Source organism: Symphalangus syndactylus, chromosome 5 (genome assembly GCF_028878055.3).
Source record: "Symphalangus syndactylus isolate Jambi chromosome 5, NHGRI_mSymSyn1-v2.1_pri, whole genome shotgun sequence".
NCBI classification, from domain to species: domain Eukaryota; kingdom Metazoa; phylum Chordata; class Mammalia; order Primates; family Hylobatidae; genus Symphalangus; species Symphalangus syndactylus.
The window spans coordinates 139759066-139772520 of record NC_072427.2 but is presented as its reverse complement, the minus strand read 5'-3'; positions in this window follow the sequence as shown (position 1 = coordinate 139772520).

The window sequence follows — 13455 nt, the reverse complement described above, 5'->3', positions numbered from 1 at the left end:
CTTTTTCATAGTTAATGCCTATGTGGAACTAACTCACTGCACTGTTTTTCCATTTGTGCTCCCCAAAGCCTCCTCCAGAGTCATAAAACCATGAATAAGAGGAATTAGCAAACAGAAAGCCTATGATTTTAGAGTATCTGGGGTAAATGGGAATATAATTAGGCTTGTGCTGGTTTACAATTAGGAAAGGGATTATATCTGCCTTTGCTCACTATCTATGAAGGTAACCTGGAGAAATATGACTAATTTGGAGGAGAATTATCACGTTAGCCCATAGCTCTAGGTCAGCTTCTCTCTCTCCCAGCTGTGGTAACCCTACAGGCCCCTTCTTAAAGAGAAAGCACTGGCTACCACCCCTGCTGCTTTATAAATGCTCTCTCCAACCTGGAGGGATTGTGCTCACAGCACAGTGCAATTTTCATTTAGAAATGGGCTTCCAATTGTGTAGACACACCTCATTAGATAAGCCCTGCCTCTAGAATCAGGGACTTCGTACAGGTGGTAAGTACTGGTGGGCGGGGGGAGCCCAACTAACAAGTAAATGAAGAAAAGCTTTGATTTTTACTCAAATAAATCAGGGAGGGCAACATTCTTTATTCCAGGTCCCCTGCACCATGCAATTCTAAGGTTTGTTATTGCTATTGCTATTGTTTTATTTCATTTCATATTTCTTCACCCCAGGGTAGGAAGTCACATTCTTTGCAGATAATGAGGGTGCGATTAGATATGGGTTTTGGCTTTGTAGAATTATAGAAAAATAAAAAAAGCCTAGTATATTGTTTTCCTCCTTAAGGCTCCCACTCCTATGCTGTCCCGTCATTGTCAGGTGTGCCATTCGGAAGTATTCAGTTACATTTATTTAAATGTTTTCTTTTATCAGCCTCTGCTGAGGATATGTTTGGCACTTTGTTTTACTTATTGGTTTATCCGATGAGTTGTTTCTCAGTTGTCTAAGGAAATATGTGTGCTGATAACTGCAGCAGGTGTTAAATCGTTTGGCAAGGGTTGTCACTTGGAAGAGAACCAGCCCAGCTTGGGCCACGTCCTGTGGTAGTAAATTTCAGCTCATTGTAGGTTTCTCCTGCTCATTGCTGATTTACATGTCAGGAAGAACATCTTAGGAGGTTCTATTGGATTAGATGACTCTGTTGCCCTCAGAAATATTTAATGAATCAGTGCCTATTAGAAGACCAGATTAGAGACAATTGCTCCTCTATTTTGCTTTTCTCTCTGTTTTTTTTTTTGTACTGTTTTCTTTCTCTTAGCCTTTTCATCATGTGAAAGAGAATTGCATCACAAACCTGCTGTGTACAATTAATATGTGATACTGTACTTGCCTTTTTCTGGATACCTTTTTATGTTTCATGATTAACTTTGGCTAACAGCGGAAATGGGAGAGAAGTGTCCAGAGAGGGATGCTACTAAAAAGGCTTTATGTGACAAACCATATTGTCAAACATTAACAGAAAATACACCACTGCAGAATGATGGCAACATGCAGAGAGAAAGCACCAATGGCCATCGCAGATAGCATTATACATGTAACCTCCTTTAAGTTCTTTTTATTTATTTATTTATTTTTTTGAGACGGAGTCTCGCTCTGTCGCCCAGGCTGGAGTGCAGTGGCGCAATCTCGGCTCACTGCAAGCTCCGCCTCCCAGGTTCACGCCATTCTCCTGCCTCAGCCTCTCCGAGTAGCTGGGACTACAGGCACCCGCCACCACGCCCGGCTAATTTTTTTTATATTTTTAGTAGAGACGGGGTTTCACCGTGGTCTCGATCTCCTGACCTCGTGATCCGCCCGCCTTGGCCTCCCAAAGTGCTGGGATTACAAGCGTGAGCCACCGCGCCCAGCCTAAGTTCTTTTTTCACAGGTTATTGTTCTGCAAAGTACATTCTGTATTGTTATTTGGGTAAATTGATGGTTTTTAGAGTTAGAAAATGTTCCTCAGTAAACTCAGTGCCCCCTTTCTACATTTGATGAAATTACTTTTATTTTAGCTTTAGCTTTCATTCTATGTCCTTTTCATTTGACCTGTTGGTAAAGTGAAATCTTGTTTCATTCTCATCACTGATTGTCACTAATGATGTTTCCAGACCTGTCAAAGATTGACAGTATTTTTGAATTATACCACCCCATCTAAAATAACCACCAAGTAGCCTACCGCCTGAAACACACATCCCATTTTATTCAAAAAGCATTTCCTCCAAGTTGGGAATTGTGATACAGTCTTTACTTGCTCACTTAAAACATGAAGATATTACAATGTTTCCAGTCATTCTCAAATTATACTCTGAAAGAAAATGCCCCTGTGCAGTGTTTCAAAGGTTGTATAATCATAAAATTCACCTTCTTGAAAACACCAATTCTAGCCTTGAACTAGACTGGTTTGGATCAGAATCTTCAGGTGGAGTGGCCCGGGAAACTGTAATTTTGACAAAACATTTACTCTTACTATCAGGCAAGTTTGGGGATCTCCTCTTTGCATCTATGAACTGTCTGGTATAGGGGAAAGAGAATAGTCTACAAAGATAGGAAGATACAGATTTGAGGCTGTGCTTTACCATTTACTAATTTATGACCTTGAGTGAGTATACTTCTCTGAGCTTCAATTTGCTGATATGTAGATTAGGCATAATATGGCTTGTGAGGAGCTGATATTGAAAATAATTGACAGCCAGCATGGCATGGCAGCAACCAATCAGAATCAACACTGGCCAGAGAACCGTGCCAGGAATCAACCTTTTGATTGCTGGATTATGGGGCTTGGGAGCAGGTGATGGTAAGAAAGCCCGGAAAACTTGGAAGTCAGGTGGGAGGTTTCTGGGAGACTGGGGCAGTGGCTGTTTACTAACCCAAGAGAAAGCATTGCAGTATTTTCACAGCTGGGAATGCTATATTCATATGCCCATCAGCTGGCTATCAGCCCTGCATAAATGAAAAGGTGGTTGTATATGTTAACGTAAAAACACAGTTCCTAGTCGGCTGGGCGCGGTGGCTCACCCTGTAATCCCAGCACTTTGAGAGGCCAAGGCAGGCGGATCACGAGGTCAGGAGATCGAGACCATCCTGGCTAACACAGTGAAACCCTGTCTCTACTAAAAATACAAAAAATTAGCCAGGCGTGGGGGCCGGCGCCTGTAGTCCCAGCTGCTCAGGAGGCTGAGGCAGGAGAATGGCGAGAATCCAGGAGGCGGAGCTTGCAGTGAGCCGAGATCGCACCACTGCACACTCCAGCCTGGGTGACAGAGTGAGACTCTGTCTCAAAATAAATAAATAAATAGGAAAAAAAAAACCCAGTTCTTAATACTTAGTGCATATTTAACAGATATAAGTTACTATTATCTTTTATGGTTTTATTACTTATATGGCACTTGTTATACCTGGAGTATAGGGCTGAAGAGACAAAGACCAGGACCATAAATTCATAGACACCCCCAGGGCTTCTAAAATAGGATTATAACCAGAGTATTAATCTAGCCATAGGAGGACAAGGATATGAATATAGAAAGGGAATCTGAAATTGGGAGATGAGTCAAAGGGGAAAGAACAGACATGATATAAACCAAGGTTAGAGTGAAACTCACATGTTGTCTTAAGCAGAGGTGAACAGGCAGTTATTGTGGGGCATACAAAGTGGACAACTGGCAGAGATAAAAGACGAAGGTGTTCAACTATTCAATAGTAGATGTCAAGAACCCAGATGTAGGGATGGGGATCAAATTAGATGTCTTAGTCAGTTTGAGCTGCTATAACAAATACCATAGACTAGATGACTTAAACAATAAACATGTATTCCTTGCAGTTCTGGAGGCTGGGAAGTCCAAGTTCACGCCAGCTGATTCTGTTTGTGGTTAAAGCCTTCTTCCTGGTTTTCAAATGGATGCCTTCTTGCTATATCCTCCTTTAGTGGATGGAGAAATCATCTTTCTGGTGTTTTCCTTATGCGGGCACTAATCCCATCATGAGGGTTCTACCCTCATGACCTAATTACCTCCATTCCACATATGATTACATTAAAGATAAGCCTTCAACAAATGAATTTTGGTGGCATGCAAACATTCAGTCTCTGCCATTATGTGAGGGCCCAGCTAATAAAGGTGGTCAGGCACAGGAACACAGCCTTGAGGAAACTTTGTTGCACTAGTCACAGTGTTATGATAGAAAATAAATTGATTTAGTATGAAGATTAAACTTCTTAAATACAAGTCCTGAAATTATTTGTGTCTAAGGACTGGGCTGATCACAGTGTATAGATGAAGGCTAAGCAGACATTTTTCCAATTGCTACTCTGATCTGTATGGGAAGAGCCAAACAATGCTAGGGGATACTGGGAAAGGATTGGGTGAGAAAGAAGGCAATGACTTGCAGAGGGGCTGGCCTGGGAAACAGAAGCCAGCAGGCATGGAAATTGCCTGTTGGGGATGTCATTCTTTGTCAACTCACACTCACCAGTAATTCCTGCCTCTAGCCCGTTTCTCTCTCATTCATTGACATCTGCTCCCCAAGTCATGTAACTGTGTGGAAGCATATATATGCATTACCCCAGGAAAGGATTATATACATTTATTAAATGGAAACAGAGCTAATTGTAGAAAACTTAACTTTAAAAAAAATACAAAATACTACTCAAGGTAATAAGTGACAGAAGTGTAGCCTGCAAATCTGTCATTGAACCACTGCTGGAAGGAAGAGGAATCCAGCTGCTGGCACCTCTGTGGTGCCAAATTTGCGAAAACTTCATGTTTTGTAACCCACAGCAGTATTGATTATTTTCTGCTGCCTTCTGTTGGAACCAGAAATAATTGTAGCAAGAAGGCTGGCTATGGGCAAGAAGAAAAAGGGGTTTCCAAGTAGCTCAGGAAACACAAGGGAGGGGAGCATCTATTGGCTGGAACCTCAGGGTCCCGGGTTACCTTTTGAAACCTGCCTCTTCCTCCACAGAGCTCTGGCCAATGTTGATGTGGAGTAATGGGGAACATTTCTTCATTCCATTATCAGTAAACTCCAAAGGGAAGTCTTACCAAACTGCCTCCTGGTTGCTGTCATTTCTAAATTTTAAGCTGGTGACTAGAGTTACTCATAAAGTGGGTACTTTGTACTCAATGACTTAAATAAATGCATATTTATTTATATCTTTAAATTAGTTTCTTTAGGCACCTCCTATTCTAAGAACTGTCACAGTTAAGCTGAAGAGGGTGAGCTCGAGCTGGAAAGATAGTTGCTGTTTCTTGAGTTTAAATTAAATCCTTGACATTATAAAGCATTACAGATACATTACCATTGTCGATTTTGTCCTGTTCATATGTTTTTGCTATTGCATTATTCAGAATCAAGTTAAAAATTCTTTTTTATTGTGTTTGAATGTTTCTAGGATGTGGACAGATCAATATTTCTAGCCTGTGCACACACTCTACCTAAGGGCTGTGAGTCATATTTGCTTTGAAAGAAATAGCACTTAAGGACTGTCAGTCAAGTCAGTTGTAAGAAACATAGAACTCTTTAAGAAATACTCTGCCTCCTCCTCACATCTAAATATAGCTAACCGGTTGGAGTGTCTAAGACAGATAGTGAAGCTGTATTTTTAAAATGGTGCAATTGCAATTAATCAATGCAAATAAAAACTCTCAAGGTCTTTTTACCTATACATATCAAATATATAACTTTTATTAAATTAAAAATTGTATAACATGATGAGTAATGAATATGCATAAGGAAATGACCCAGGTTCTTTAAGTCATTTGTAGGTCAATATTACAGTATTTTACTTTTATGGATCCCTATAATCTGGTTGAGAAAGCACTGGGCAGGATGTGTGAAGATGGGATTTCTAGTATCCACTTGGCCACTGCTTAAGTGCATACATCTGGAAAAACTACTGCCTTTGTCTCTTTCTTCCAAGGTCTGAGTTTCCTTTCAGACTATGGGTTAACAGCTATGTATTAAGAATTAACACTGTATATTCAGGTTCATTTCCTGTGTCTCTGTGAGAAGTTGGAGTTAATATCAATATAGCTTGATATAGAAACAATCTTCCTTTAACTTTACAGCTGGTTCACCCAATTACAATCTGTTTAATGCTCTTGAAAGTAAATAAAAGCAAAATTGTTCCTCTTGTGTCTAATATCTAATGGCATGACAACAATTTATCCAGTGACTACTTACCTTAGGCTCATCTCTGTGCTGGGTGTGTGTATATTTGATCTGCTCCCTGTATGTACTTCTATTTACCCATCACATAATTTATATTTGGATTCTTCTGGCACACTACTGCCACGAGTGCCAATAAAGGAGCCATCCTGTGCCCTAATATCCTTGATTATATTTGTATCAGTGTCTACAGAGGTTACATCAGCAGACGGAACAATGGACTGTACCATTAAATTAGCACAATTTTGCAGCATCGCCTGGCAGAAGCTCACATTTAATCCAAGAGGTTATTCAACCCTATCCAATATGATTACTCTATAAATATTTGCCCAAGCTCAGCACCAGCCGTTACATCACTAATCACACACAGGTTTGTTATAGCGAAGACCCCCAGTGTCAGCAACTTGAAAAACAAAGCTAATTAGTTTTGATTTAGGGATGAGAAGACTTATTAAATTGAAAGCGAACAGTTTACTTAGTATAGTGGCTATTTAGAGCACATATGAATATGAAGGAGATTTATTGTTGTTTGCATAGGATTTTGAGTAGGAACAGAAAGACTAAGCTAGTAATTCAGAGATATGTGATGGCCAATGGCTGCAACCAGTGATGGCTGGGGGACTTGTGGGGTGGGGGGTTAAGGGGAGACAATAGACAATAGAAATACCCCGTTAAAAGTACTACTCCAAACAAACATACATCTAAGTAAATGGTATATTTGCAACCAGCTTTAGGATAAGTTCCTGATTCCCCTTCCCAAACAGAGCACTGCCCCTAAACTTCTCCAACAGAGAATTCTGGGACCAATGCTAGTATTGGTCCAAAGGTGGCAAAGAAGCCCCTTACCCCTACATCTCTCAGCCACCAGCCTACTGTGATGCTTGAATTTGTTGGTTTTATTCTTATGTCTGTAGCCTTTAAAATCTGTTTTAAATTGCAAAGATTTTAGTAACATATAACCTTAACACCACGAAATAGTGCAGTACTATTTATTTATTCTAGTTTTTGAAAAGCAATGTCATTTGATGAAGAAGATATTTACCCTGAGGAAAGAAAGAGAACTAACATTAATTGAACCTTTGATTGTGCCAAGCACTGCATTACCCTCTTTAAATATTCTCTCATTTAATTTAATACTCATAATAATTTTATTCAGTAGGGATTATTATTTCTTCCTTAGAGATGAGGAAACTGGGACCTAGTGGGGTTAAATAACCTACCTGAGGTCATCTCACACTGACTTCGGTTGACAGCCAGCTTCTTCCACTAACAATTGAGATCTTGGATAAGTTGCTTCCCTTCTCTGTGTCACTTGCCTTTTCTGTGATGTAAGAGGAGTGGATGAAATCACTCATCTTCCAACTTTTGTGACTGTACAATTTTATTAGTAAAAAAGAAAAAATTGAGCATGTGCCCTTTAATATATTGACTATTTTAAATAATAAATATGTAGCATTTTGAATGCATTCATTTAAGAATTTCTTTCAAATTTCACACTAACAATATACACAGACCTATAAATTTTAATAGATTTTCCCCTTGTCTTCGATGGATCAAGATTCCTGTGCACCCTCCTTTGGAGACTGCTAGAATAGATGGCTTCCATGGTTCCTACAAGTTCTATAAATGTATGATTGTAGGGTTTCTGGTCAGCTTTGTAAATCACAGAAAGAATGCACTGATAAAAATCTTATTGACATAGGTAAATTCTGATAAAGAAGCCAGAGAAGACTGGAAAAACTGCACCAAGAAACTAGTTCCACTGGGAACCCTGAGTAAGGCAATTTGAAGGATCTGGAAACTCAACAAATGAGAAAGAAGAAGTCAGGATCACAGACTATTGATATAATCAAATAATAATAATAATAAATACAAGAGAATACTTTCTATGTACCAATGTGTCTGGAATTGTTCCTTCCAGTGGGTTCTTGGTCTCGCTGACTTCAAGAATGAAGTCACGGACCCTCGTGGTGAGTGATACAGTTCTTAAAGATGGTGTGTCCGGAGCTTGTTCCTTCAGATGTTCAGATGTGTCCAGAGTTTCTTCCTTCCGGTGGGTTCGCTTGACTTCAGGAGTGAAGCCACAGACCTTCGCAGCGTGTTACAGCTCTTAAAGGTGGTGTGTCCAGAGTTGTTTGTTCCTCCTGGTGGGTTCGTGGTCTTGCTGACTTCAGGAGTGAAGCCGCAGACCTTCGCAGTGAGTGTTACAGCTCATAAAGGTAGTGTGGACCCAAAGAGTGAGCAGCAGCAAGATTTATTGTGAAGAAGGAAAGAACGAAGCTTCCACAGCGTGGAAGAGGAGCCCAGTGGATTGCCCCTGCTGGCTCCGTGGCCAGCTTTTATTCCCTTTTTTGGCTGCACCCACATCCTGCTTACGGAGAACTGATTGGTCCATTTTACAGAGTGCTGATTGGTCTGTTTTTACAGAGTGCTGATTGGTGCGTTTACAAACCTTTAGCTAGACACAGAGTGCTGAAGGGTGTATTTACAATCCTTTAGCTAGATGGAAAAGTTCTCCAAGTCCCCACTCGACCCAGGAGGTCCAGTTGGCCTCACCTCTCACCAGGCCCTGTTTTAAGCACTATTTATTTATTTATTTATTTAACCATGACAAAAATCCCCACGAGGTAGGTACAATGATTATCTCTAGTTTACAAAAGGGAAAAATGTGGTATAGAGAGGTCAAATAACTTATTGAAGGTTGTGTGTGTGTGTGTGTGTGTGTGTGTGTGTGTGTGTGTGTGGTATATAAGCCATCTATCTCATTTCATTTAATACTCAGTAATTTTATTCGGTAGCGATTATTATTTCTTCCTCAGAGATGAGGAAACTGGGACCTAGTGGAATTAAATAACCTACCTGAGGTCATCTCACACTGCTTTCTGTTGATAGCCAGCTTCTTCCACTAACTGTTGAACTGAATTGGTTCCTTCCGGTGGGTTCTTGGTCTCGCTGACTTCAAGAATGTAGCCGAACTGAATGTGGCAGTTCTGAATATATGGTAGAACTGAGATTCAACCCCAGTCAACCAACTGGTTTTAGAAATAAATAATAAAAGGAAGGAGAGGAACAAAGAGTCATAGAAAATTGCTATTTCTTAGTGGACATTTGTTCACGCCTTTAGAATACAAGGATCTCTACCCCATTCTTAAAACTCTTCCCAAGTTTCCCAATTGATAGGTGACTAAGATTCACTTCCATCCCTGCCTCTCCAGGTAGGCTCATCTAGTGTAAGACATTCAGTGTATTTCACCTAATTTTAGAGATAGATATCAGATCCAATTAAAACAAATGAGGGTCAAGAAGGTTTAATTCTGTGACTTAGTATGCTGTTAGAGTCAGATATATCTTCCAAACATGAGCAGAGAGTTTGCCTGGAATGCAGTCAACACCAAGGAAGCAGGGCAGAGAAATGGGGAGAGATCCTAATTTCATTTTATGACACTTGATTCAAGCCCTTACAGAAATTAGATAAACCTGTGGGCCACCTAATTATATGAGTCAATAAATCCATTTTAGTTGAATTTGTATTGGGTATTCTCATACCTGCAATATAAAAAGTTTTAACAAATATACAGAGAGAAGTCAGGCAGGGAAAGATCCCAACGTCTTTGAGATCAGCTTCAGGATGCAGGTAGTTACCATACTCTTTCATATTCGGACCATGGCAGCTGACTATTAGATGGATCCAGGATGGCATTGCAGACATTTTCTTGTTTTTCTATGTGCAGAGAAAAGTCTGGTTGACCTTTGCTGGCAGATGAATTATTGCCTACTTCATGGTTTCGCCTAAGACCCACCTAATGACTAACAAGTAAGCAGAAGGATGTGATCATAATCAACTAAATCAAAACCAGAAATCTTGAAGGATTTATGATAAAAGTTGTAGTAATAGACTCCACAAAATCATTAATTGCAAACTCCAATAGAAAATATTCTTGAAAGAATCCCCTATATAAACGTTTCACTTTTATTCTCAGTCCACGTCAATCTCCGTATTTCTGATGATTCTTTTGCTCATATTGTCCCTGACATGGCTCCTTCCCCTGACTTTCTATCCAGTGGTACCGGGAAGAGATGTTCTTCAAAAGCTTTTTTTGTTGTTGTTTATTTTCACCAATGTTGATCTTTCCTTTTCCTAAGCCACTGAAGTTGATATTACCTGTTCCACTTATAAGCATGTAGTTATTTGTTGTCTTAGTACCTTGTATGCTTGTGTGTGTGTGTGGAGGAGAAAGCAAGAGAGAGGTATAACCCCACCTGATTCTTAGAGGACCAAGATGGAATGAACTCAAGCTCTATTCCCTGTACATCGAGCAAGACAGAGAAAACAGAAAAATGAGGGGAGAGCCTAGGTTTGTTGCTCAGCCTGAGGGTGGTAAATTCAGACACAGGCATGTGGAGGCTGGAGTGCTTTCCACTGCAAAATCAGGCCAAATGTGGAATAGTCAGGAAAGATGTAAGGATCTTCAGGTTCAAATAAATCTTCACTATCTGTCAAAGGAGAAGCAATATAAGTGATGAGAAGATGGTTGAACAGTAGGCCAGACATTGAGGACAAGCCCTGAGGAGGTATCCAGAGCATAGCCATTGAGTGACAGGGGTTCTTGGTAGGAAAGCCTTTCTTGGGATCTGGAATGAAGCAGGACCCTAGACTTTGAAAACTAGGGGTAAGCAGAGTATAGGAGCTCTAGGATTCAAATGGGACGTATGTCACAATCTGAAATTAGGTCCAAGAAATGTAATGCTCTAAAATAATCACGAAGAAGAATTAGGAGAGTGATACAATAGGCAGGTCCTTAGACTAAGAACATGTAAGTTCCAGTTACTAGCTGAGTAATGTAGGACAGGTTACAATAGCCTCTCTATGCTTCAATTTCCTCTCCAGTTAAAAGAGGGAGCTGGACTAGATGAACCCCAAGATTTCGTGGAGATGCTTCAGGGATTTCCTAACCAAAGAATTACTCATTTTCTCCAATCATTTAATATTTTAGACCATCTGAAAGACTTGCATATTACTGTAAATTATTTTAAATATTAAGGTTATCTTTAAGATTTTATTTGAACACAGAATCCTATGGGAAAATATAGTTTGAAAACCCCTTGATCTAATACTAGCAGAATGTGTTTCAGTGATATGAATATGAGGATTGAGATATCTATTCTAGCAAGTAATCGTAGGTGGTAAGAGATTTGTAAGTTTTGTTGTTACCACTTGAGAGGATCTTGGGAGTAAAGGGCCTAAAGTACTGTTGGTAAAGGACATAATACAATATTTGTATTTCTGATCACATATATTTATTATTGCATTGCATATATAAATAATACATATCATAATGAACATTTTCAAAAATAGGGACATGGAAGAATATGGATACATAAATATACACATATTCATGTATGTATGTATATGTGTGTGTCTGTATGTTTAGTTTTTCAGCAAACTTAGGGCCATGGTTTATATTCAAGAGTGAGTTAGGATGGTCTAGTAGGAGTGTTAAAATTACAAAAGTAATCAAATTGCAAGATAAACATGTCATAAAATAGGTAAATACAATTTGCTACAAAAGTTCAGCAGAGAATGACATCACCTTTAACTGAGTGAGAGCTTCAGAATTAAGAAGCAGTAGGAGCTGGGTTAGGCTGTCTGGATTTTAGAGAGACTGATGTAAGAAGGAAGACACTCTTGGCCAGGACAGAGGACAGGTATGGCAATGGGAGTAGGTGGAACGTGTAAATTAACCACCTCCACACATTTATCCTCTCAACCTATTCTACTTTCTCTGCCTCATCATGAATTTCATATACAGTCAAGATAGCAATAATTTTTCTACTGGCCCCATAATACCTATTTTGTCCTTCCTAAGCCCTTGTTCACAGGGATTGTGAAGGAGCTAGTCTTCATGGTGTTCACAGGAAAGGTCCCATCACTGTTAACATGGCACATCCTATTTACAGATCTCATTTGAAGCAAGATGCAGTTCGTTTTTTTTAATCAGGATAGGAGCTTTAAACTCTATCCCTATATTTCCAACCCTCTTTGAATAAGAGAACAGAAGAAAAGGATTTTGCTCTTACAAAAAGATGGCAGACAGGGAGGGCATAATTTTTCACAGCCAGTCAGCATTTAAAGATGATATTGAAAAGAAAAACATTTCTATATAAGTCACATATAGACTTCCATAAACAGACTGCCCTATGAGCAAATCTCCAATTAAAGATTGAGACTTCCCAATACTGGTTCTGTAGTAAGATGTATCATAGGTTTCGTTGGCATAAAAAGAGTAGAACACACAGAAGAAAAATCCACTTGGACTCAAGTTATTGCCAGTTATTGAGTTATTGAATCAAATGATTGCCAGTTTCTTCCCAAGGAGAAACTGGAACTGTGATTGAAACCTGCTATATGTTGATTGTACATTAGTTGTTTAACCAAGGTGTGGCTGTGCTTGAGGGACCCCTCTGTTCTCAACTCATCTGTTGAAGTCCAGCTCCGCACTCTCATGATTCGCTTAGGCCAATAGACTAGTCTTGCCTAGGTCAATAAAAAGGAAATCAATTCCCTAAGACTTTACAGAGAGTGGCATACTTTACTAAAGACAGTATGGGGAAAGGAGAGGAGGCTTATATTAGACATTATGTCTAAAAACTTAATAAAAATCTCCATTAGAAAAGAGAGGCTGGGAGGTGTGAGTGGGGAGGACAAAGAGAAGTGAGTTAAAGGGTACAAACATACATACAAATTCAGTGTTTGATAGCAGAATAGGGTGACCATAGTTAAAAAAATATATTGTGCTTGGGATATGGGCACCTTAAATACCCTGCTTTGATCACTATGCATTATACATATTTAACAAAATTTTACATATACCTCATAAATTTGTGCAAAAAAACCTTCCTTCCTTTAGTCACGTCTATTCTTCTTCTGAGGTCCCATCTGTTCTGCCTCTGAAGATCATCTTACTCCCCAGCTACCTCATCTCTGTCTCAACCCTTTCCCCAACTGCTCCTGAAGTCTCACTGGCTCTGCCTCACCAGGTTTCTATTCCAGCAACCATCTCCTCTTTTTATCTCCCTTCTCTCTTATCTAGACCTGGCTAAACTCTCTCATTTTCAGTAGCCACTTTCTTTTGAGGGTGCCAGGGATTGCAAATTACTGATTTTCGTAGGTAGAAATTTTGAATTTTCCTTATGTAGCCTAAGGAATAATGTTTATTTTCAAGATGTCTACTTAGTGATTCTCAACAAATATTTCACATTCTCTTCAAAGAGGGAAGCTTGAGTGACATAACCCCTTCAGGTAC